At 38.6% G+C, this 25,169-nt stretch overlaps 1 protein-coding gene across 4 annotated transcripts in view; it reads left to right on the plus strand.

Annotated features, from left to right (window-relative positions):
* Positions 1-25,169, plus strand: part of PIP5K1B (phosphatidylinositol-4-phosphate 5-kinase type 1 beta) — a 100,612-nt gene that overhangs the window by 424 nt on the left and 75,019 nt on the right. For 3 of the 4 annotated variants that reach the window (XM_053931974.1, XM_053931972.1, XM_053931975.1), the window contains exons 2-3: positions 3,629-3,757; positions 4,248-4,354. The gene's annotated coding sequence lies outside the window, so the exon portion shown is untranslated. Of the gene's footprint in view, positions 1-2; positions 80-3,628; positions 3,758-4,247; positions 4,355-25,169 lie in introns of those variants that run through there. The other variant, XM_053931973.1, reaches the window with a different exon arrangement.

Consider the following 25,169-nt stretch of genomic DNA (forward strand, 5'->3'; position numbering starts at 1 on the left):
GTCCCTGTCCCCGCTGGGAGCCCCGCCGGCACCCGAGGCCTGAAGGACCAGCGGAAAACGTGTCTCGCTCCTGTGCTGTGTATGTATGTGTGTGTGTGTGTCTGTTGGTCTGTCTGTCTTCATTTTGGGAGGGGGGAGATTTATCTGTGAACTTACATGGACTTCTAAGTCTCTTAATTGTGGGCTTGCAGCACTTTAAGGAAAAAGAGCACCCAACAGCATGTAGGGGAATGGTGGGAGGTAGATTCCTGTATGCCTGAGGCGCTGGCCATTTCGAGATTGAACTCCGCTGCAGCTGAACGGGCTTTTCCAGGTGCACACAGCCCATCCCCGAAGAGGTCTGGCTGGGCGCTGCAGGGAGAGCGGGGCTGGACTGAAACTTTTTCTGCCCAAGACGCTAATTTTGCCGAGTAGAGCCCGATAGAAGGAAAGTCCTTAAATAGTAAACTTACCTGTTAGTACCATAAAGTGACTTCTGTAAAGTATCAATTTCTCCAGTACCTGGCTTAGGTGATCAGAGGTTTTTGGTTTATCCTCTGCCCCCCTCTTTTCTCTTTAATGTTGCCCCTTAAAAGCTAAGCTATGCTATTGCTTTAGGAAAACTTGGTCTTGGTGTTGTTATCTCTCCCGAAGGAAATGCAAATATACTTCATGTTGCTTCTGAAAGGATATTGCTTAAGGTGAAGAAACAGAGGGTTTGTTCCTTTTATTTTGTTAGAGAGTAATGTATTTATGTAGATGATTTGACACTAACTTTTGAATATTGTAAGGTGAAGAGGGCTTAGATCAATGTTAAAACCACAGAAATTCTTCTTAAAATGAACCTAAGGAGCATTGGCAGTTCTGAAATTTATGAATGTATGTATGAATGTAGCACCCACTGGACTTTTTAATGTGGCAAAGTAAATTTATAGGATGTTTATCTCATGGTTTATTAGAGTGGAGATGCTTATAATGAAGTTCATTAAACTGTGTCTCAAAATTCTTCCACCTTCAAAGTGGAGAATACATGGTCTGATGAATGCCTAATATAGTTGTTACTCTGACTCTTCCAAAACCTATAATAATACCTAATTTGTCACCTCTTTCTCCACCAAAATATTTTTTCCTATCCATAATCTATTGAGCTTTTTCCTTATAGCCATTTCAAAACTGATTCAGAAAATACAAAATTGAACACAATTATTCAAATCCCTTTTGCTCTTAAAGATCAGTGTCTAATAATTAATTTATTGGGAGAAAATAAAACAGTTCCTCTTCATTATTTTTATTTTACTGTATTACATTCTTTCCTTGATTCTTCCCTTCCTGCAATTAGATAAAAGAGGGAATTGAAAATAATTCTAAGTCTGGGAATTGATCCTTAAGCCATTAAAAGCAGCAGGAGGTTTCTTTCTCCAAATTCATTGGGTGTTAGTTGAAGGGTGCCTTTAGTTATATATTTGGATATTCTTGATATTGGAAGAATTGAAACATGTGCCTAAGAATAAGCATTTGCTCACATGTTTTACTGTAAAATGGTGTTGTTGAATGGTGTTGATTTCTCTCTTTCTTGTCTAGCCTGTAGGGATCTAAAAGGTTTGTTTTTTTCTTTTACTTTTGACACCAGTAGAATGAACTAGAAATTATAAAAACTACTTTCTCTGTGGCCTTGTAATGTGCTTCATGTGCTGTGGAAAATGTGCTTACTGATTCTTCCAGTCCTGAATGTACTGTACCTAATCAGTGTGTTTATATTCTGTGTAACCAAGGCAGGTTAGGTGTTTTGGCATTCTTGGCTACTTTAGAATAGAAACGGGCAGCAACCTTTCCTTAGGTAGCTGGTTACAAGGCACTGCCTCCCCCTTTCCTCCCAGCTCACATTTGGTTTTAGTGGTAGATAAGAACTGGCACAGCTTCCATGCCCTTTTCAGCACCCTGCACAATACAGTGCTGTGCTAGCAATTGCTGAGAGCCTGCCTAAAGGTTTGTCTTACACAGTGATTGAAGAATGTATACTTGTTGGTATTGCAGTGTGATTGCTTTGGTTATGTGATCACCTCCTATGAGGAGATAACCTGCTTAGTGGATGAGGGAAAGGCTGTGGAGGTAGCCTACCTGACTTTACTGAAGCCTTCAATACTGTCTCCCACAGCATTCTCCTGGAGAAGCTGGCAACCAGCTTTCTGCAGGAGAAAGAAGCTTTTCCAGCTGCCCTCTCTGCTGGTTAAAACAACTGGCTTGATGTCCAGGCTCAGACAGTGGTGGTAAATGGAATTACATCCAGCTGGTGGGTAGTCACAAGAGATGTTTCCCAGTGCTCAGTCAATCTTTAAGAATTTTATTGGTGATCTGGATGAGAGGATCAAGTATGCCCTCAGTAAGTTTGCAGGCAACACCAAGTTGGCTGAGAGTGTTGATCTGCTTGAGGGTAGGAAGGCTGTGCAGAGGGATCTGTACAGGCAGGGGTATGAGGTTCAACATGCCATACCAGGTCCTGCACTTGGTCACAGCAGCTCCATCAAGTGCTACAGGCTGGTGCAGAGTGGCTGGAAAAGGGCCTGGAGATGCTGGTCAACAGCAGCTGAGCATAAGCCAGTGGGTGTGTCTGGGTGGCCAAGAAGGCCCCTGGCATTCTGGCCTGTACCAGCAATAGTGTGGCCAGCAGGACCAGGGCAGGGATTGTCCCCCTGTACTCAGCACTGCTGAGGCCACACCTTAAATCCTGTGCTCAGTTCTGTGCCCCTCACTGCAGGACAGACATTGAGGTGCTGGAGGGTGTCCACAGAAGGGCAACAGAGCTGGGGAGGGTCTGGAGCACAAATCCTGTGAGGAGTGTCTGGGGGAGCTGGGCTGTTCAGCCTGGAGAAAGGGAGGATCAGGGGAGTGCAAAGGAGGCTGAAAAGAGGGTGTAGCCATGTGGGGGTCATTCTATTCTCCCAGGTAACAATTGGGCAAGAGGAAAAAGCCTTAAGCTGCACTAAGGAAGGTTTAGATCAGGTATAATGAAAAATTTCTTCACTGGAAAGGTGGTCAGACATTGGAGTCATCATGCCTGGACGTGTTCAAAAGATGGGTAGACATGGATCAGCGGTGGACCTGGCACAGTCAGGCTAACAGCTGGACTCAGTGACCTTAAGTGTCTTTTCCAACCTAAATGATTCTAAGATTCTATTGCTTGTAGTTATGTGATGCCATATTTGAAATTTATATATTGTAGAAGTTAAAAACAAACTTTAATGATCAGGCAAAATAATATGTGTATTTAGGAGCATATTGATGAGCAGTTGTGTATGTGTTTTATTGATTAAAACCTCATATTGCATAATAGCAAGCTCTACGTAAGTTAACTGCAAAGGAATGCTTTTTCAAGTTAAGTCTTTGCTGGCGTAGCAAGCAGGAACTGGGATCATGGTCTTCTCTGCTGGACATCCTGCCATTCAGTGCTAGGTACTGAATGGACCATTCCTTCTCTAAGTGCAATTTGTATTTGAATCAGTTTTGTACTATCACTACTTGTTATAGGCTCACACCACTGATACTCTGAATTTTATTTTCTCTAAACAGATCAAGTGTCTAATTGGTCATTGCAGATTCCTGTTGTGGTTATGTGGTCACGTGTATTGTCTTATTCTTCACATTTTTACAGTCCCGAAAGACCTCCTTGTATGTGAGCAAGAAAATTGAGGTCCTCCTTCAGTGACCTGGAAATTCCATTTTTTTACGTTCCTCTTCATTCTCTAGTTGTGACTGGAAAACCATATCAACCTATTGCAAGGTACAATTTACTATTTTATTATTATTTCCTCCTTGCAGTAAAGCTGGTCTGTTTTATTTGTCATCAGTGAAGTAGGAGGAAATTGCAAGTGCATTGTTTATTTTCACTCTTGTCTAGATGTGCTTGTGTTTTGTATTTTGAAATAGAAATTTTAAGTAAGAGTAAGCTCACAGTAGTTTCTTCAGTGTGTCGCAGCTATGATCTACATCATAATCAAAAAATTAAGTTACTTGGAAAATTGTTTGTGATGCTGTGCATTTGTATAGTCATAGGATGTTTCTGTCTAGTAAAGCAGGTGCTGGATGATGGCCATATTATTAACTGCTCATTTTTGTTGCTAGCTCTTTTAGCTCAAGATTCATGTATTTTGTGATTGCATACCACCTGGCCTGCCCCCTCTTTGGTACCCTCTGGTTTTTTATGTGATCTGTGTTACTGCAGTATTTTAAATTATATAGATAGTGATGTACCTTTTAAAATTCTCTTTAAGATCAGAGAACACACATATTACACACCCTGGAGCTGAGGCACAGAAGCTGAAGGATTCATTCAGTGCTATATAAGAAATGTGCAACTGCAGATCAAGACCCACTGTTGGTAAGAGGATTTTTATTCTCTTCTAAGGGAAACCAGATCACTGTGAATCATAAAACTCATCCTATGAAAAAAAAGTGTCAGGCTTCTGGAATCAGGTTTCACTTGGCTCCTTTTATCTTTGTGCAAACTTAGAATTTGGCAGTATTTTGGCAAGGGAAAATATAAATTTAAAAGTCTGTCTTGATGTCCTTTTGTGGAGTTTTTAGTTTATGACCACAATTATATTATACATTATGAACACAAATGCAAAGATCCTTTAATTGCACAAATACTTAAAATCAGTACCCTTCAACAGTAGAAATCTTGGTGTAATTTGCAGGAGTTGACAGTTATTAAGCCTTGTTAACAGCTCCAGAAACTTAACTGTGCCATTTGAGCTGAAGAAAACTGCTGCCATTTAAGATTACAGCTTGGTGAGCAGTGCAGTTTAATGAGATGTTGCCTTCAGCACCAAACAAAGCTGACTAAAAATGTACAAGTGTTATGGCAGTTTGCCACTTTTTTGGCTGGGGTTGCACAACTGTTGGTAAGGCTTTGTAATAATATCGGATCACTGAACGGATCTGAATTAAAAATAACTTTGCAAGAACAAAAGAAACCAGTGTGACGGGCAGCTGTCTTTCAACTGGCTCTTTAGCTGGGGCAATTTGCAGGTTCAACCACCATTTGTGGGGTTGTGCTGCGGTAGAGGGGCTGTAAATGGCAGGGGACAGGTGTAAGAGAAGGAATTGATAGTTTCTCATGCTCTTGACAAGATGACTGAGTGTTTGAAATTGCTGTTGGTGTTCATTTGATCTAGTGAAGAGAGAGAAACTTCTTGCTTGGTTTTAACAGCTTGGTGTTGCCTTGTCCCCAAACTGAATATCATTTTCTGTTCCCATCAGGGCTTTTTCTTCTTGTTGCTGATACTTTGTAGGAAAATTAGCTACTTTTACTACTCTGTAGCAAAGCCCATGGTCAGATCAGTGCCTGCCAAAGGAGTGAGTGGACTGGATTCTCCTCTCACTGTGTGCAGAGATTCCTATCCTTTGCTATCTGGGAAAGTAATTTGCTTTCTTTCTTCTGGTGAGTTTGTTTTCACAAGAAGTTCTTGGCCCGAGTACTTGGTCTGTAGTGAATCAGCTAAATGCCAGAGGATACATCCATGCAGCTAGATGATACCTTAACTATAGGGGAGCTACAGGCCAGTCAGTCTCACCTGTGAGCCCAGCAAAATCAGGGCACAGATCTTCCTGGGAATGTGCTCTTGCGCATGGAAAATAAAGATATGTTTGGTACCAGTAAACTAAGGGCAAACTGTACCTGAAAAATTTTATGGCCTTCTATAACAGGGTTATAGAGTCAGTAGTTAAGAGCAACTGACACCACCTACCTGGACTTACACAAAACATTGCCACTGTTCCTTGTCTCTAAACTGAAGAGACATGGACTTAGCAGGTGGACCACTTGTTGGATAAGGAATTGGCTGGATAGTCACACTCAAGCAGTCGCAGTCAATGGCTCAATGTCCAAGCAGAGGGCAGTGGTGAGCGGTGTCCTCAGGGGCTGGTATTGGGACTGGAGCTATTTAGCAGCTTTGTTGGTGACAGGGACTCCATGGGATGGAGTGCACCCTCAGCAGCTGTGCCCCTCTGCTCTGCTCTGGTGAGACCCCACCTGCAGGGCTACATCCAGCTCTGGGGTCCCAGCACAGGAAGGACATGGACCTGTTGGAGTGAGTCAGGAAGAGGGCCATGAAGATAATGTGGGGGCTGGAAGAACTCTCCTGTAAAGAACAAGCTGGGGCTGTTCAGCCTGAAACAGAGAAGGTTCTGGGGAGACCTTAGAGCAGCCTTCCAATACCTAAAGGGGTTAAGAGAGTTGGTCAAGTTGGACTCTTGACGAGGTCATTTAGTCATACAACAATGGGGAATGGCTTTAAACTGAAAGAGGGTAGGTTTAGATTCGGTATTACGAATAAATTATGTACTTTGAGGGTGATGAGGCATGGGAACAGGTTGTTCAGAGAAATAGTGGATGCTTTGTCCCTGAAAGTGTTCAAGGCCAGGTTGGAGGGGCATTGAGCAACCTGGTCTGGTGGAAGGTGCTCTGCCTGTGGCTAGTGGGGTTGGAACTAGATAATGTTTAAGAATGCTTTTAATCCAAACCATTCTATGATTCTGTGATTAATTGTAGGAGGAGTGTGTCCATCATTCTTCAGGTCTCAGTGTAGCTATTCTCAACAGCAGCAGCTGGGGAGCAGGGAGATACCAGCAGCAGCAGCCTGATGTTAGTCCCAGGTCTGTACTAAGGCTGGAAGCCTGTGCTGGTCTCTGGTCTGTGTCTGCAGGTCTTGCTGAGTGGCATGTGTAGAAAAGTTTCCCAGTGCTAGAATGGCATTGCCATTTAGTTATGGAAAATCTTGTGGAGTCTCCTGCCCTTAGCCACTGGACCATGACAGCCAGTAAAAGTTTGCTCTTGGATTCATTACAAACTGTTGTTTCTTCCCCAAATCTTTTTTTTTTTTAGTTCTTGAAGAGGCCTAACTGAATGAGATTGCCATTGAGCAAATGACAGTTTGAGATGTGCTATTACTGCCTATTACTATTGGCAGTAATAGGGTCATAGGCTGTATGTCAAATGGCCTTTTGTTGGTTTTCTGAAGATTTCTGCTGACCTCTGAGTGATTTGGAGGGAAGTTCGTAATCTGCTGGCTTACAAAATTTGGGAAATATGGGCTTTTTGTTTGTCTTTTTTTTTACCCAAGTGAACTCAGTTGCTGGTAAAACATTTTAAATACTTGTGAGCCAGAAAATTTGGAAGAAGCCAGGTTTTTATTTGGGTAGTGTAAAAATCCATTGTAGCTACCAGTTCTGTCTATCTCCAATTAGAAGATTAATGAAAATATTTATTTTGGGTCAAAAGAACACTCTTCATGGCTATGTACCATCTCTAACCCAAGCTGTAAAGCTGCATTATTAAAAGGGAGCTGAGAAATTTGAGGGGCTCATATTAGAGCTATATTGAAAATCTTCAAAGGATGATTGAGCTAAATGGTAAGATTCTGGGATATCCTGGTTACTGCAAAGATAACTTTCTGGTGTCTGCAGATGGTCTCCCTTTTTATACTTAATCATAGTCTTGGTCTTAATGTGTTGTAAGATGTTTTTGACAGGAGTAATGCAGTGGCCATCAAGGCCATGGCCATGTTGAGTGTGGCAGGGAGCACTACACAGAATCAAAACTATCTCAGATAAGAACACAATTTCATTTTCAGCAGTGATGTCTGAGTTAAGTTTTTTGGATCACTGTATTACTTACTTTGGTGTCAAATTTGACATTCAAAACTCTGTCTAGGGATGAGTCAGCTGTGTTGTAATCCTTTGTCTTTAGTGTTTGTTTCTCTTCCTCTAGGGTTTTACAAATTTGAAAAGACTTGCTACTGATTTGTCTGAATATACAAATATTTCTGTATGCATAATTTTAACAAAATATTACTAAGAAAATATATAGTCCTATTCAGTGTTTTCCTCCAGTATGTTTGCTGACCATATTGGGAGAGATTTATCTGGGGATGGAGGGGTGAAAATTGCCTTCTAGGCTGTTAGAAAGGTTGCCATGCAGTTTACTTTTGGAGTATGAGTCAAGGTAAAGATCACTATACCTTTATTCTCTTCATTGTGCAATGCATAATCAGCAGATCCACACCTGCAAGTGCTGATTGGGATCTCTGTATTTCTTTGCGATATATTTTATGTGAGATTCTTCACTAAGCAGAGGGGACGGTCTGGTGTGGAGATTGCCACTTACTCAGCTGACCCAGCTCCTGGTCACCAAGCTGCAGAGCGATTCAGTGGTGTTTCTGTGGTTAAACAAGTAGCCTGCAAAGAAGAAGACTCATATGTCTTACCTTGCAAGAAGGAGCACACCCGTATGACAAAATTGAGTTCCCAGGTTCTGCCAAAACTCGTGTCTTTGCTTGAGTTTGAGCGATGTGGAAGTCAGTATGGATAACTGTATAAGGTATGTGACAGTCATATATGTCTGCATGAAGGCCAGTACACAGAGAAGCCTTTGAGGGTCTGGTACTTTAGCTCTTTACATCCCACTCAACTTTGAGGAAAAGAAACTTTCACATTCTTACTGGTAATGAAGCTCCTGAGAGGGAAGAGAAATATCCGCCAAGTTTAGTCACTTTGTTCAACATGAAAACAAAGGAAGTATTCTGAAGAGCTTTCTGGCTAGAAAACAGTAAATCTTCTCATGGGAGTCCACAGTTTCTGGTTTTGTTTTTAGTACAAACATGATGATGTAACAAAGTCATCTTGTTAAATAATGATACTTGTATGTTTAATGTTATAAGTTTCTGTTTACACTATAAGCTTTTTTTTGCCAGTTATTCATAGATTGCTGTAGTAGGACTCTTAAATACAGCAAGGGAAAGAGCATTATTGTGTATTTCTCAAGGGCAATAGAAATCTGAATTGGAAACTTATTTTGCTTAGAGGCTTTGCTGGTCTTTCCACTAGAAATAGTTTAGAAGTTCTGGGAATGTGGATGAGTAAAGATCATTGTCTTTCTGCTCATAATTTCTGTGATTGTTAGACTTCTGCTGAAATTTGTGGTGCTACTTGCATACAAGCAGATGTGGCGCTTTTGAGACTACTTTAATCTTCAGGCCTGTCAGTGTGATGATTCTTAGTGCATGCAAAATGCAGAGATGGCATTCTTAAAGATGTGTCTGTTTTCTAGGCAGAAGAACACACACAATGTTATTACATGGGGAGCAAATAATGGAATCTAAGTATAATATATTAAAAGTACCTAAAATTGAAGCACCAATACTTGTGTAATTTTAAGAAATCTTCTAATATTCTAATACTACTAGACAAAACAATGCAAAATTTTAGTGTTGATAATGAGAAGGAGGAATTTGAGACCTCTTCAATAAAACAATCCATCCAATCAGAAGAGGATCTTAATTGACCATGTGAATACAAAATCACTTATACAGGAATCATTTGTATCACTTGAATCACATCTGTATCACTTATATAGGAATACCTGCTAAAATGTTCACTGTTGACCAGTTTTTTTTTTAAGATAAATATATTTTCAGAGCAAGATCTAAGGAATGAGTAGTTTATAACTATAAATATTTAGGTTAAGATAGCTCACATACTGCTTTTCATTTGAAATGTATTTCTTATTCAAAGTCTTATGCTTAATTTTTTGAAGAAAAAAAAAAAAGAAATTCCAACAGTAGGAGGAGTGTCCTACTTGTTAGCCTGCAAAGCTTTAATTAAGTCTTGGAGTATTGTAAACTGTCATCTCTGCACAGTCCCAAGCTCTCTGTCGGGAATTATGTAGAACACAGCCAACTAATTTTGACCTGTTGGTGGAGAAATATTTTAATTTGTCTGCATATGAAAAAGCAGATTCAGTGTACTGTGGTGTTCCCATGCAAAATAGCCAAGAAACATGTGAGTGTCTAGCAGGACTAGGTGTTTTATATGGCTGCCCCAGGCCTGTGTTTAGTGTTTACAAGGTTACTTCTCTTTCTCTAGGATTCTATCCTGCTAGAGAACATACCAGGTTTTGTTGTGTGTTGGTATCTATCTAGGTGTGACTTTAGTTGTGTTTTTCATACACTTATGTTGGAGTCTGAAGTGTTACTGCTAACCGACAGACCCCATCTAGGACTGTCTGTGTTATTTGACTGCCTCTCTATAGCAGAAAGCAAAACTAAAAGCTTTGAGCAGCATATTAATACTTTGAGTCATCTACAGCCCATACAGGCTGCAATGAGGACAGTGTTTCCTTCATTTTTTCCTTCTTACCTCAATGGACCAGGTTGTTACTAATGTTATAATTATAAGAGCACAGGCCTTCCTGTTGTGCTATTATTAACAAAAGTGAGCACACAAAGCTTCGGGATAAAAGAGGAAACATATTTGAAACTACTCTTCAGAGTTACTGGTTCCCAGCTTGAGATCATTGCGTTCTGCTAGTAGCTGAACTGATCAATTCACTTCCTCTTTTCAGTGGCAACCCAGTAAGTCACTAAATTATTGCTTTGCTGATTAGTATTCTAACTTTTCTTTATAGGCTTGTTTCTAAAGGGGAATCTGTGACATGCACTTGTCTGACTTCTAATTTTGATAGATGCTCTGCTTGCTGTGGAAGGCTGATAGTGTTTTAAGACAAATGTACAGTGCAACATTAAGAAAAGAGATTGCTATCTCTGTGTTTTAGCAATGTATTAGCAGTATTTTCTTACTATATAAATAATTTAAAATGTTGTTTAAAACGGAAATAAGAGCCATCATATGCTTGATCTCTGGGAGCTCTAGCATCTAGATTTGGCTGTATTTCTTTGGGATCTGAAATCTGTCTTACTAAAGCCCAAACAGAACATGTCTTGTGTGTAACTGACTTCTGAGTTTGTCTTTTCCTACTTTTAGTAAGTGTTTGAACCTACTCAGCTTTTTCGTGCTTGAATTTATTTACCTGTGATGTAAAAATGATAATTTTTTAACAGCTGTGTGACCATATGTGGAGGTCAATTATTCACTAGTAAGCAGCCATGAACATATGCATGATTACTAAGTGCAGTTACCTTCATCACTCATCTTGTCTCCTTATACTTTGTGCACAAACTATCTGTAATTCAAAATTGCCCTTTGCATCTTACCACTGGTGCCAAAAAGATTTTTACTTTTTATACATTTTCCATATATTCATAGCTCTGGAGATGACTATTACATAGTTATGTAGGACCTTAACTAGCTGTAGTACTGTCCTACCCCTTCACTTACATTTTAGAACAATAAGCTAATGTTTCTGGAATCTTATTTAGTCTTGCCTCTATAGTGAACCAAGGACATTATTATTTTTTTGTCCATGTATCATAGACATAATAAATGTGTGCTTAGGAGCTGGGGAGGTGGAAGGGGCTTAAGCAGGGACAGAACCAAAAGTGCGGGGATTACTTAATTAACTATTCCTCTAATTGGATGATTTCTGTTAAGAATGCTAATTTTTTCAAACTTATAAAATTGTCAGGGTCCTGTATTATATGCACATTTCACCAAATTTGTGCTATGAAGCAGCTTCATTTAAGGTAACTGCTTTTTATCATCTTAATGTTGTTTGGTTTGTGATTTTTGGCATCCCCACTTGGATCATGGTTTCAAGCTTGGTATGAAGTGACAATCTGCACCAACAGAAATATGAAACCTGAAGACCCTTTTGTGTGATCCTACTGTTAGTGTTCCCTTTGTTAGTTTACTGTACAGGCTTATTCTCATCCCCACTCTGTCCCTCTGAGACATGTAGGAGTTGGAGTGGTGAGATCTGAATCTAGGTGTTCTTTGGACAAACAAGGGGAACCCTGCTATGTATAGGTGTTGTTTCCTGATACAAAGGCTGAAATAGGTCTTCTACCGGGTCATGGCTTTTCCATACTTGCCTGCATTTTTGTTATGTGGGCAAGGACTCCCTCTGGCCCTCACTAGTGGTTTTCCTGATGGCAGTCTTGCCAATGCCCTCAGTCAGCCTTGTGCACAGTGGTGTGCAGGTGTGCCCCAGGCACAGCTGGCAGAAGGCAGGCATCATTGCAGTGTTGATGCAGGTGACTGATGGTGAGGAGCTTGGTGTCTGGAGAACATGAAATATGGTACTACAGAGAACTGATGCACATCCATAGTCTGTGCCTGGTTTGGGTCTGTGTTAAACTTAAAAAAGAATTGTGAAAGTCACCTGTGATTGAAGGACTGTCTGATCTCTTTGGTTGTGAAGTGACACTGTAAAAAGCAGTGTGACTTTGTATGTTTCATTCTTCTCACATCAGGTTATATTTAAGTAATTAGAAGTTCTCTTTGAACAAAAAAGTTACTTGGAAACAAATATCTTTTTATTAAATTAAGGCAGTGTGAATTGTGGGACAAACCTCCACCCCCCCCCATCAGTACTAATTGGGATTGGCAGCTAATTTGCTTCACTTAATTTTTTTTTAAATAATAGCATATATTGCCAAATCATAATCCATCTTTGATTGCACATTTGCATTTTAAAAGGAAGATGCTTATGTTTTGTTTGTTTTTTTTTCTCTCACCCTGATATGTGCTACCAGAAATATAAGCCATAGTAATTAAGACAACTTTTAAACTTCTTCCATGCATTGCATTATTGCAGCTCTTACTGGAGCTGAATTTTACCTGTTTATGACTGCATCCCTATGCCAGGCTGATTCTGTGGTCAGAAAGACTTTGGAAGTCACAAGGACACAGCAGTGTCAAGCTGATTATATTTTTTTCCAAAACTCAGGGGGATTTCATGTGGTTGTTTGAAGAGTAAGGAAGAGCTTAAATTTAAAATAATCATATTCAATTCATTTTCATCTGAAATTATCTGGTCTATTCAAATGTTGTTCATACATGTATTATAGAACTTTGAGTTGAATTTATGTGGTTAACAAATACAATCTGAAATTTCCTAGGTCTTGATGTTCAGTATATTTCTGACTTAATGTACAGTAACAGGATAGCACCATATTATGGCAAGTATGAAAGCACACAAGTACATTGTTTGTTTAGTATGGTTAAACTGGAGGTTAAAATGCAAGTGGCAATTTTAGATGAAGTTAGATGTATAATATCAGACTGTGGTAGGAAGCAAATTATAAATTTTTTGCTTGGTTTTGAGTTGTTTTTTGGGGGTCTTTTGGTTTTTTTTTTTGGCTGTGAGTTTTTTGTTCTGTTTTGTTTAGGGGACTTGTTTTTTAATTTGGTTGGTTTGCTTGTTTGGGGGCTTTTTGGTGGGGTTTTTTTGGGTATTTTTTGGTTGATTTTCCTTTTTTTTTTTTTTTTCTTGTCATAACATTACATAAATAGAAGAATGTCGTTTACCTGCAAATAAATGGTGATAAAATTCATTATGAAAAGTGTGGTTCATAAATGTTGAGTTAAAAAACAAAAGATGCTTTACAATATTTTTCTTGGCTGCTATTGAACAAATCTTTGATTCTTTCATAGATCTTCGAAGCAGAAGGAGTTTAACTTCAAACTTGAGGTGTAATTACAGGGACATAAGTTGCTTTCAGAGCTTTAATTTGTTTGTTGAAAAGTAAACACTTTTCTCAGTGTTGGCAACACTCTAATATTGTACTAAAGCATCATGAAATTTACAAATTACATGAAATTACATGAAATTACATGAAATCTGCTAGAAATATGTATTTTTATGAAGTAGTTTGACAGAGTAAGTGACTAGGTTTAGTAAAAAAATTATTCTTAATTTTTGCATTTGCAATAATCGCTAGGGATCCTAGTGACAAATGTCTGGCTGGAATTTAGTAATTGCTTGGGTTTAAACTTTGTTTTAGTAGTAGCCAGCTTAAATGCTTGGATGTTTGCTTCCTCTTAGTAGTGTTTATCCTTTTATGCAGAGTGCATTTGACACAGTGAGGGTTATTGCATTTTAAAGCAGCAAAAGTTTGGCTGAAAAGATTGGGAGCAAAGAGAGTTTGACTTAGGTGTTTTGGCTAATTGAAATGAGCAGCAGCTTTTGGTACAGGGACATGGATGTTCAGAGTCTTTCTGTGAGACCTCAGAAATACTCAGCATAAACATTGAGTCTGTGAATTTGTTACTTCCACCATCAGCCGTAAGTGATATTTACAATGAGTTTTGCAAACTCTGAGAAATACTTTGTAGTATGAATCTACAAAGTGAAAATGATAGTATGACTTTAATATACTATAGGTTGGGATTTGCAGGAGCATCCTGAAACTTGGAAGGATGAAGAATAAAATCTTCAGTGGTTTTCTTAAAGCTTTTATGAGGTTTGCTGGATACAGTGTCTTCACCATTAAAATTAAATGTAAATTTTCAAACACGATTTTTTACAGAGCACTTTGCATTTTGTTGAAGAATTGAAGCTAGCTGCTACATGGAAATGAGTAGTTCACCAAGATGCAGCTGGTTCTTGTAGCCTCAGTTCTGGTTGTCTAGATTTGTTGTATAAGGCACTGGAGGTAAAAGCATTTCATGAAGTGCAGTACATAAGACCTGGGCTATATAGGTTTTTGCTTTTTATTAAAAGCTTGCACTTAGATTGTCAATCCTCTTCAACAAGCTGTCCCTTAAAACCTGGGACCTGAGGAGAAAATCAGGGCTAACCCCATAAGACCCACTGAGTTGTTGCAGCTCCTTCTGGCAGAAGTGAGAATTCCAAAGGTCCAGCCTTTTATGTGAGAGACTCTTAAGGACTAAATAAGCAAGTTGTAGGAGCTGTACCTTTAAGGGCTAACAGAAGAACAGAAACACAATATAGTGAGTACAGAGAAGGGTAAGATTCCATGATTGAGGTACCTGTGTGTTTTCTGTGGTTTGTCTCTGTGTTGCAGGAGAGCAGAGCCTGTTGCCTATCTCTGTGTGGGGTAAGCAAATGCAGACTGTGAACCTGCTTGTGCTGTAGGGTTTCTCAGAGACTTCAGCAGCACACAAAGTCAGATTTCACTTGTAAAATGTCTGTGTTATCTACTGGGCCTTGACCATGTATTTCCTGCCATATATTCTATTAGGTAATTTTTTACTTGCACCTATGAAATATTGGAATATATTCTGTTCTGCCACATGTGTTCTCTTGACACACAACACTGTGTGCACGTAAGTGAGAATCAGACCTGGCATTCAGGGAATAATTAGCAAAGCCAGCAGTCTTGTTGGGAAGTTACACGGTCATTTGTGATACTTCCATCTGTTCATTTACCTTTTCTTCAAGAGAATAAAGTTCTCTGCAGGGAAAGCAAATATTTTAATGCTCAGACAGTGAATCATCATTCTAGGTGTGTGCAATGGGTATTAAATGTAGAGTGAGAAAAAGAATACCACTTGTTCCAGTTTTAACTTTGATGCACTGATAGCAGTTAGTGAAGGTGAGTGACAACAGTAGCAAAAGCCAACTTAAGAGAAATGTTATTCTTAGGTATCCTGGGGATTGTATGTATGAAATAAAGTAATCTCAATTGTGTTGTGTTCTGCTGAATTAACACCAAAAATCATCACGTTGTCATCTTTAAAAATCAGTCTGCAATGGCAAACTGTATCCCTACATATCTGGGTTTCACTGGGAAGAGGAATTCTTATTACTGCTCAGCCAGAATTGGATTGATTTGGATGTGGCCCATGAAACATGATTTTGCAGCTCCTGTACCTCCTATTGACCAGAATTTTTTTTCTTGTTGTCTAGCAATACAACTTAAGAATGCCAGTAATTGACAGCAATTTTGGCTAATCAAGCTCTTAAAAAAATGCAATGGAAAGTAGTTTGTCTGTTTAGATGATATGATAAAGAGACTTGAAAGCCAGGAGTCACTCAGTTCAAACACTGTTGCCGTGCCACACAATAAAATTCTAATTTATTTGAATACAGTATAAGACTAAGTTAAGATAAATTTCTCTTAATGAAAATTCACAGGTTTCCAACATCAACTATGCCTTAGAGAGGCTACCTGTTACTCACTGATTCATGATTCATATTTTGCCATAATTTTAAAAATACAGTATTAGATTTGCTTTGATATGTTTTGTATTTCAGATATTGTAATAACATATATATGTCAGAATATGCTGTTATTATGCCGTTATTTTATAGTGTCCTATTGCTTTTGATACTATTCTTCAGCAAAAATGTGTCCTTTTTTTCTTATAAATTATGTGGGAACAAATTCCTTCTCCATTTCACAGTTCTGATATCATGTTCAGTTGAGAATGTTTCTCAGTTTACCACTGCGTGTTAGCAACAAATTGTATTTTATAAGCTTTATCTCTGTGCATGTATATATGTACAGTATATGTATGTGTGTCATCAATCTACTGAAAGGCGTTTCTGACCTGAATTAGAAATAGCTGAACTTCAAGGTCTCTTCCAACCCAAACCGTTCTATGATCATCATAAAATATCTAAGTGGTGTAGTATGTAACATGCAATGTAGACAGAATATGTAGTATACATGTATACAAATTCTGTATGCATGTATAAAAGCATTCTTTAGCTTACTTGTGTTCAGAAAAGCCCTTCATAAGTAAGATTTACATTTAATGTATTTTATTTCATCCCAGTATGCCTGCCTAATGGCTTAAAAATGTGCTTTTACAGGGATGAAAAGCATATGCTGTTTTCAAAAGTCTGCTCTGAACAGTGGTATTCTTAAATTCCTGTTTGTTTCTAGGAAAATTGAGGTGACTGACCACAAGTTTGTGTGTACTTACAGTATAGTTTTTTCTGTCTTGAATGACATTATGGGGAGGGGGTAACGGCTGTTAAGGAGGTAATTTCAAGCAATATTTTATCAGAAATTGTGTGAATTAAGGTGACTTTCCTCTCACTCCAATTTTATTTAGATCCTGTAAGAACTCTAGCATATCTTGCATGACTCTGTAGTATTGAATGTATAAACTTTACAGGTTGCTTGGCCTATAAGTGTCTGTGCTTCAACAACATGAATGATTCTGTCTCTTGCTACTTGTACCACTGCTATGAGGAAATCTAGATGTTTTTGGTAAGGTGCATAGTGCCTTCTTGAAGTTGTAACTCAAGAAAGCTTCTTGTAAGCAAGTTGGAATACCTAACGCACTTTTTGTGCAACTCAGATATTGAAACTGGAAACTACTCTTTCCTGTTCCACCGTTGAAGCATTAATAGAGCTTTGCTGTGCAGGCATGAAGCCAGTAAGCACTCCCTTTTCAGATTTCCTTAGTTGTCAAGAGAGGTGGGCAAAGCTGTACTCCAGATCTTTGCAAACACTGATGGTTAAGCCTGACAACCAAAAGAAGGAAAAATATTCTTATCTGTCATGGTGCTTCAAGAAGCATGCTCTGGTCCTGAAGCAATTGTAATAAGCGCAGTTAAAATTTCCCCATTAAGCACAGTTAAAATACCCCGTTTTCATACAAGATTGTAAGAAACTGGGCTGCTTTTGTGAATTTTTAAAATATGTCTCCTCTGTGGTTATTGCTGGCCTCTCATAAAATGTGGTACAGATAGTCCTGTCTGGAGCTACAGCATATTGCAGATGCAGCCTCTGGGGCCTTCTCTTTTTTCAAATGCATAATTTCTTAAATCCAGGACTTTATTTTGAGTCTATGCTAAACACAGTTTCAAAAACTGCTATTTCAAGACAAAATAGTTTTTTAAGAGTTTCATGCAAAATATCTCTAGATTTCTTTCTCAGGGAGTTGCCTTAAAGACCATTCAAAGACGAAGTGCCTGTTGTAGGGTTATGCTCTAGTGGTAACTCATGCATGTCACTTGAAAATAAAAAGTTTTAGCAGTGGAAAACTGCTAGAACTTAGAAAACGTAGAGGGGAGAGAGAGTATCAGGTTGAGGATGGTGGGTGAAAAGCCTTTAATTATGTAGTCTGTTGCAGAACCACACATTTTTTCCCCTGGCTTTTCTGCACTGCATAAAGATGCACCAATAACTCACTTGTCTGTTCTTTATCTAGCAAGGATTTTTTTCTGGAGTAGTCAACCTGCCTCTCCGACTTCTTGTGTTTATCTTTGTTTTTTCCTTCTTCTCTTGAGATTTGGATAATATAATTGTTTGGGGTGACATTTACAGAAATCTATGTAGCCTGGCTCCTGTGTGAGATGTGAAATACTTTGGGCTTTCACTATTTATGCTCTAAAATGGGGACAAGATAATGGGGATAATATGCCCATTATATTGAGAATACATACTACTTTTATTTAAGTAAATGTAAATATATCATAAAAGTATCTTTTCCAAATAATAATGAGGGCTGAATTTTGTCAGACTAAGAGACACTGGATTTGTAGTACTTTATTGTATTCTTAGTAAGTAATGCAACAAAACGAAGATGCGTGTTTATTAACAAAGTGGTATGCTATTGTTTCCTTAGGATTAGTTTTGCTATTCCTATTCTGTGAGTTTATTTCTGAAGCTACTGCAATAGAGGTGGGGGTTTTGTGACACAAGCACTTCCCCCCTTTTTTTAATTAAAAAAAACAAAGCAAAAAACAGGACCAGGTTCTGCAAGCAGCCAAGCATCAAAGCAATTTCACTAAGACCGTAGTTATGCAGGAAGTAAGGGAAACACATTTGTTCAGAAACAACTTGCTTCTCTTATTTTTGAGCCATTTTTTGTGCTAGTGAAAGTTCCCAGGGGAAATAATGATGCATGGTGCCAAGTGATATCAGGAAGCTATATCGGGAGAAGTGTGCAGTGACAAAGTTAGAGTGTAAAAAAGTAGTGATGAAACTTTCTCATATAGGAACACACATATTGCAGCATACTATCAAAATAGCATTGATTTAATGAACTGCAAAGGCAGCCCTTGGACTTGTATCTCAAATTTAACACTGATAAAACGGTGTGTTCTGCAAAAAGCCTACTTGGAATGTATTTATGGAATGTCTTCATGTTCAAAAATATTAATAAATTTCTTTTGACATAGAGTGTTGGCAGGAGGGGAAATCATGCTGTATTTTTTCCCTTATTATTAAATATGTATATTCCTGGTAAGAATTATATAACAACAAGCTGCAAAATGGGAAAAACAAATGTGTTTCAACTTATCCTGAGAGCATTAGTATAGTTAATAATGAAATTTGGACATTAAGCAAGAAAATGTCTAGCAGGACTGTAGATCATTTAAAATCACAAAGATAGTCCAGATGTTAAAAAATAATTTTTTACCAATTACACTGAGGTCACAATGAAACAAACCTGATGAATGACATATTTGTAGCTAGAAATTATGTCATCATGTCCAGGATGAGGCAGTGTGAGAAAAATTCAGGCCTCTGTATGATGTCTCCTCTTCTGTGAGATAAGAAACAGAAGCCTCAGGCAGTGCGTGTTGAGTGCAGTGCTTCATGTTTATACCTTGCAACAGATGGCACGAGACTTAAGGTCTGTGCAAAAAAACCAGTAGGTGGATGTCTTCTCTGCTTCAATAAAGCATAAACAGATTAGTTCTGCTAGTGAAGGATGAAGGTAAGAGTGAGAGAGTGCAAATCATAGAAGTACTTTCATATTAAGTATTTTGTTTATATACAAATAACAACTTCTGTCAGTGCAGAAGAAGGAGGACAACAATTTCCCTATTCAGACTGCTATGAGTACATCCAATGCAAGATATGTAGAAAGATGATCAGAGGTCTGGAGCACCTCTTCTGTAAAGACAGGCTGAGAGAGTTGGAATTTTTCAGCCTGGAGAAGAGAAGGCTCCAGGGAGACCTTACTGCATCTCCCAGTACCTAAAAGGTACCTACAAGAAAGCTGGCGATGGACTTTTGACAAAGCCATGTAGTGACAAGGGCAAAGGCTAATGGCTTTAAACTGGGAGAAGATGGATTAGATATTTAGAAGAAATTCTTTACTATGTGGGTGATGGGACACTGGAACTGGTTGCCCAGGGAATTTATGACTGTCACATCCCTGTCTGTGTTCAAGGTCAGGTTGGATGGACCTCTGAGCAACCTGGCCTACTGAGAGGTGCCATGCCACTGGAGTTGGAACAACATGATCTTTAAGACCTCTTCCAGCCCAAGCTATTCTGTGATCCTATAAACTTCTGTACTAAAATACACACATGAATGCTTTTTGCTGAAATTATGGCCATGAGATGTAAATCACAGTAGTGAAAGCCTGTGTTTATATCTCAGGGCCTATAGTTAAACTTCTGTGTGACTTGGAAGAAAAACCTATGCATACAATATTTGCATTTTCTGTTTTGTTTAATCTGTGGTCTCTTTTGCGTAATATAATTGATAGAAGGAAAGAAAGGATGAAGAGAAGGAAAGAAAGGGCAGTAGGTGCCCATGGTAAAGGCTCTCTGTTATAAAAATAATAAAATGTATTACAAAGGTAACTTCACTCATTCAAACCTTTTCTGCTTTATTGTGATTGGGCTTCTTATCCCCATTAGGCTAATTTTGGACCCTGGTAACAGAGGTTGGAAAGAAATTGAAACTTATGCCTTCGTCCAATTTGCAAGAACAGTGTAACACAGAACATTTGCCAAGTGGAGGTGCACATCTTGCTCCTTTGACTGCGTCCCTTAGTTCAGAGGTTCCTTTTGAAACCATCAAATTATCCAAACAGAATGTGCAAATGTAATTTTTTGCTATAGATCAGTGTACACCTAGATTTCTAGATGTGTCTGTTTCCCTTGGAAAAACACCATTTGGAGGATCATCACAAAAGTGAACAGTAATTCAGTCTTAGTTGCCTGACTGAGTTTTAAAATATGCTTTACCTGCATCTCTACTAAAGATCAATGTATTTGAAATAACCATTCAGGAGGATGTTTCCCAATATTGACAGCATGTACTGCAGGTAAAAGCAGTGTTTAATATCTTGCTGAATTTTTCAATATGTATGTTGCTTTTGTTTTAGCCAAAGCTATACATAAATTTAATACTTCAGATTGATCCATCTGCAAATATTGCTGTACTTGATATATTTCTCACAGAGATGCATTAAAATATGCCTGCGGGGTTTGTGCCTTTATTTTTTTTCCTTAATTAAAGAAAGGAAAAAGATTGTTTTCTTTGCTTTCTTACTATATAACTATCAGTTCTTTATTGACTTCTTAAATATATTTCTTCCCTTCCCCTCAGTACCCTTTTGACCATTCAAATTTAATGGCACTGAAGGCCTGTTTTTAGTGGACCAAAGCAGAAATCATTTTCTATGCATGTGTTTCCTGTTAGCATGTATTTTCCTTCTACTTTGGTTCCCTTGCTCTTCATCCACTACTGCTTCCCATTCCTCCTTTCGTCCCAGTTCAATTGTGCACAATCTCTTGTTGAGTCTCCCCCCTCCCTTCTTGCCTTTTTCACTCTTTATTTTTATTTTGTTTCCCATCCCAACTTGCTCCCTGTGCTCACTTGCACCCTTCCTGTCTGTTTTATGCATAAAAGACTTCAAAGTGAAAGAAAGAATGTTTTTTAGCTAGATTTAGTTTTCTTCTTGATGTGAGGACATACCCAGTGCAAAGGAAATGGACAAAGTGAGAGACAGAGAGATAGACTTCCAGGATCCTTGGCTGATTTCTGAGCAGAGAAAGGTACACACCCTCACAGAGATGCATGCCATAGGGGTATGAAATGCCCCTGGAGATTCCTCTTCTGTCCCCCCAGCCTCATAAGAGTCAGTTCTTGGGAGCTGTATTTGTTATGCAGAGTTCCTGTGCTGCCTGTAACTCAATGATATGGAAGAAGATCTGTCCAAACTCAAGTTTGTGGCCTGCTGGGCCCATTGAGGCAAGAGGTTTTTCAGAGACAGGTGTACAAAAACAGGCACCTACTGTAAATTTCTACCAACATTTTTTGGTAGAACAAGATATCAAGGATTATGAAGTTATAAAATTATTTCTTCTAATTAGTTAGATTAATTAGAAAGCCATATCATCTTTGCTGTGATTGGGAGGAACTCCTGGGAGAAGCATCTACCAAAAAAAATTCCTTGACCACTGCCTTACTGCTGTGAGGGGAGATGGGTTTGCCATCCACTGCTGTGTTAAGTCTGCACGTCATCTTTCTGTCATAGCCTGACTTCACCATCACCTAGCAACCCCTTCATTTTCTCAAAAAAACCTGCAAGCTCAGACCTGTATCTCCAAACCAGTGCTTTTTACTGAAGACATTTTTCTTTGAAGGGAGATGTGGATAATGTCCAGTTTTTTTCAGCTTTTGTACAAGATCAGTGTTAGCCACTGCTTGCTAACAGCAGATTTTAAAATGTGATTCCACCTTCAGACTGGCCTTGTGAGGCATCTTAGTGTCTAGCCTTCCTCTCTGTCACTTTTACATGTGCACACACTAACTTGCACACAGACACACAAACACACCAGCCAGAGCTGGTAAACCTCAGTAAAGGTTTTTAGCTGACCTAAAACTAAAGCTTTTCTTAAGCTAATGGCTGCCTTTTACAAGCATCTGAGTAATGCCGTGCTCTGCAAGAGAATTGTTCATGCCTCCATCACCATTTCTGTGACGACCTGCTGCACCTGTTTCTGCAATGAAGGTGACCATCTGTCTGTTCCCTGGCCATCCTTGCTTCTAGAATGATGATGAGGAGTAAGCAGGCAGGCTTGTCTGGCTGGCTTTTGTCTCGTAGTATTCTTGCCCTTTATTTGTCAGTCCTTAGTTACTAATGCTGGGCTATAGCTCAGTGCTCCTATAATGCTGCGATATTGCAAGAAAAACTGAAGACCAGTTTATTTCTATAAAGTAAAAACATAGCCACCTAGAGTGAAATTTTAATGGATATCACTTTTCTCTTACATAGCTATTCCCATGAACAAGATAGAAAACAGAAAGGTTCAAGGGCTGCACACTGTTAATAACAAGTCTTGAAAGGCAACTTTCTGTAAATTTTCTGTAAGGGCTTTATAGGCCCTTTTTTAAAATGGGACAATACTTTCATTTTCTATAGCTTTTGAGTGATTTCAGAAATGTATCTGAGGAACTTCTTCTCTATAGGAAACTGAGAGCTCTTAATTTAATCAAAGGAATCCTAGTGATGTAGGATTTGTTGTCTGCTGAGGCTGGTACAAGACAGTTTTTTCAAATCCTTTTCAAGAGTAAAATAAGCTTTCTATTGAATACTAACCAAAGTTATGTTGTAGGGGTCCAAGAGAAGCATCTACTAATTCCCTTTACCTGAAGGAAAAAAGTATGTGGTGGGTTAATTGGTTAATGCATTTAAAGTATGTGCTGTTGAACATACTGATCTTTGTCATCTCAGACTAAAAACCCCCAATCCATTAGCCAGTAAAATTGTAGGCTGAAAGAGGTATTTAATTTATTTAATCAGATGTTCCAGCAGATTAGTGCTGGGTAAGGAATATAATAAAATAGGCTATTGCATTGTACACCTTAAATTGTAAGAACACTTTGTTCCTGGGATAATGTGTTGACTGAATTGTTGGGGTTTTTTCACTTTAGTCTATGGAATCTTTATAATATTCATAGCTGTGTTTCATCTTGTCAGAATCTTGTTCTTTTTTCCAGTTAACAATTCATAAAGCAGTATACATTGAGCAAAAACTGTGATTAGTTGTGTGGGTTTTTTCTTTCTAAATGCTGAAAGCTGTATTTTTACCTTTTGAAAACTATGGTGTGGGCTGTTAACTGACTTACAGATAATACTGGATGCCTTTTCTAACCTACTTATAATGATGCTTCCAACCCAGTAATAATGATGCAGTGAGAGGTGGAGATATTGTTTCAAAGGACTTTTGTGTGAAGGAAGGAGATTCTTATTTAAACCTCTCAAGAATTCAGAGACATTTTAATTTGTGGGAAAACTCACACTCATTTTCTTGGAAGAGTTCAGAGGTTCTGGTGTCAGGTTGTGTATGGCTCTTCTACAAAGATATCACCCACTGCTTACTCTTGTTGCTGGTGATAAACTGTCTTCTTTTTGTTTTAATTCCTGTTCACGTGTACATCAATTATAAATTGAAAGGGCCAATTTATGTGCAGATGTGTTCTTTACTTACAGTGATAGGCTAAGATTTTGGATTTTCCTATAATATTTCCAGCTAGGTTATTTAAAAAAATCCAGCTAGTCATTTACAAAGAAGTTCAAGGGGAGGGAGACTGTGATGGTGCTTCTATATTGTTTGTTAACTCGCATTTTTTTCATACAAAAATGTTCAAAGTGATGCAACTATATGTGGAATATAAACAACATCTGAAGAATAATAGAGTGTTTCAGAACTGGCAAAAACATCTAGTAATGACTTCATCTTCCTTTCTTGCTGCCAAAACTGTTCAGGGACAGGTTATTCAATTTGGTTTGGCAAGTGAAAGACTGTTGGAGATAATTTGTTTATGTCATTTGGCTGGAAAAAACTACTTTTAAAGGTTTATTTGAAAACATTTGTATTGCCATTTAAAAATTCTGTGACTGTGTCCATGCCTTAAAACAGCTGTACACGTTTCTTACCATGATATGTTACTTGTTGTCAGTAGGGTGGATATGTGTGTTGTTGTGGTTTGGATTTGCATATTAGAGTGCAGATATGCTTGTAATTCAGCTGAGTGCCAAAGCATACTGTTGGGAAAAAAAAGTAGTCACTTGCCCGTTCTGATCTGTTCATCCAAGACATGGCTTGGAGTACAGTGATGCCTTTTCCTGGTCTTAAAATTTTAAGAGCCAGACACAGTTAAGGGATAAGGGGTTTTTATCTCGCTATTTTAATAAGGGTCCTTATAGGTGCACCACTTTGCCAAGGTGGGATGCGCCACAATGCACACACATGACAGATCACATGTGCAATTTATAGACCTTACAAATTAGCATATCTAACAAGGACACCCCAATGGGAGGCCTCAATGAATGGCGTGATAGTCCCCCATCCATGGAATTCCCCTCTGGATGGGCCAAATCTCTGGTTTACAGGACATATTCTAGAGACGACATTGGTTTCCCAAAAATAGTATAAGGTTTTCTGGCCTCCTACTATGAGGATGTTTGGTCTCCTGGCCTAACAGAATACTAGGACTATGCTAAATTGTCAGACTTAAGGAATTACAAATATGCATGCTAAGAGTACTGAGGTTACATGAAAGTTATTTAAAAGGTACACAAAAGAGAAGGCAAAAAATTATCTTGGCATGAACAGAAATATATGGTTCCTTATAAGGGCGGTAGTGGTAGTAACCTTTACATTTAAGCAGCCACATTTCAGTCAGAGAATGGAATAACTTTATAAAAATTGTGACAGTTCATTTAGTTCCGACATTGCAGTTCTACTCTAGTGGCTGCAAAATACCTGTCCTGGTTTGATG

The sequence above is a fragment of the Vidua chalybeata genome, chromosome Z (assembly GCF_026979565.1).
Source record: "Vidua chalybeata isolate OUT-0048 chromosome Z, bVidCha1 merged haplotype, whole genome shotgun sequence".
Lineage (NCBI taxonomy): Eukaryota > Metazoa > Chordata > Aves > Passeriformes > Viduidae > Vidua > Vidua chalybeata.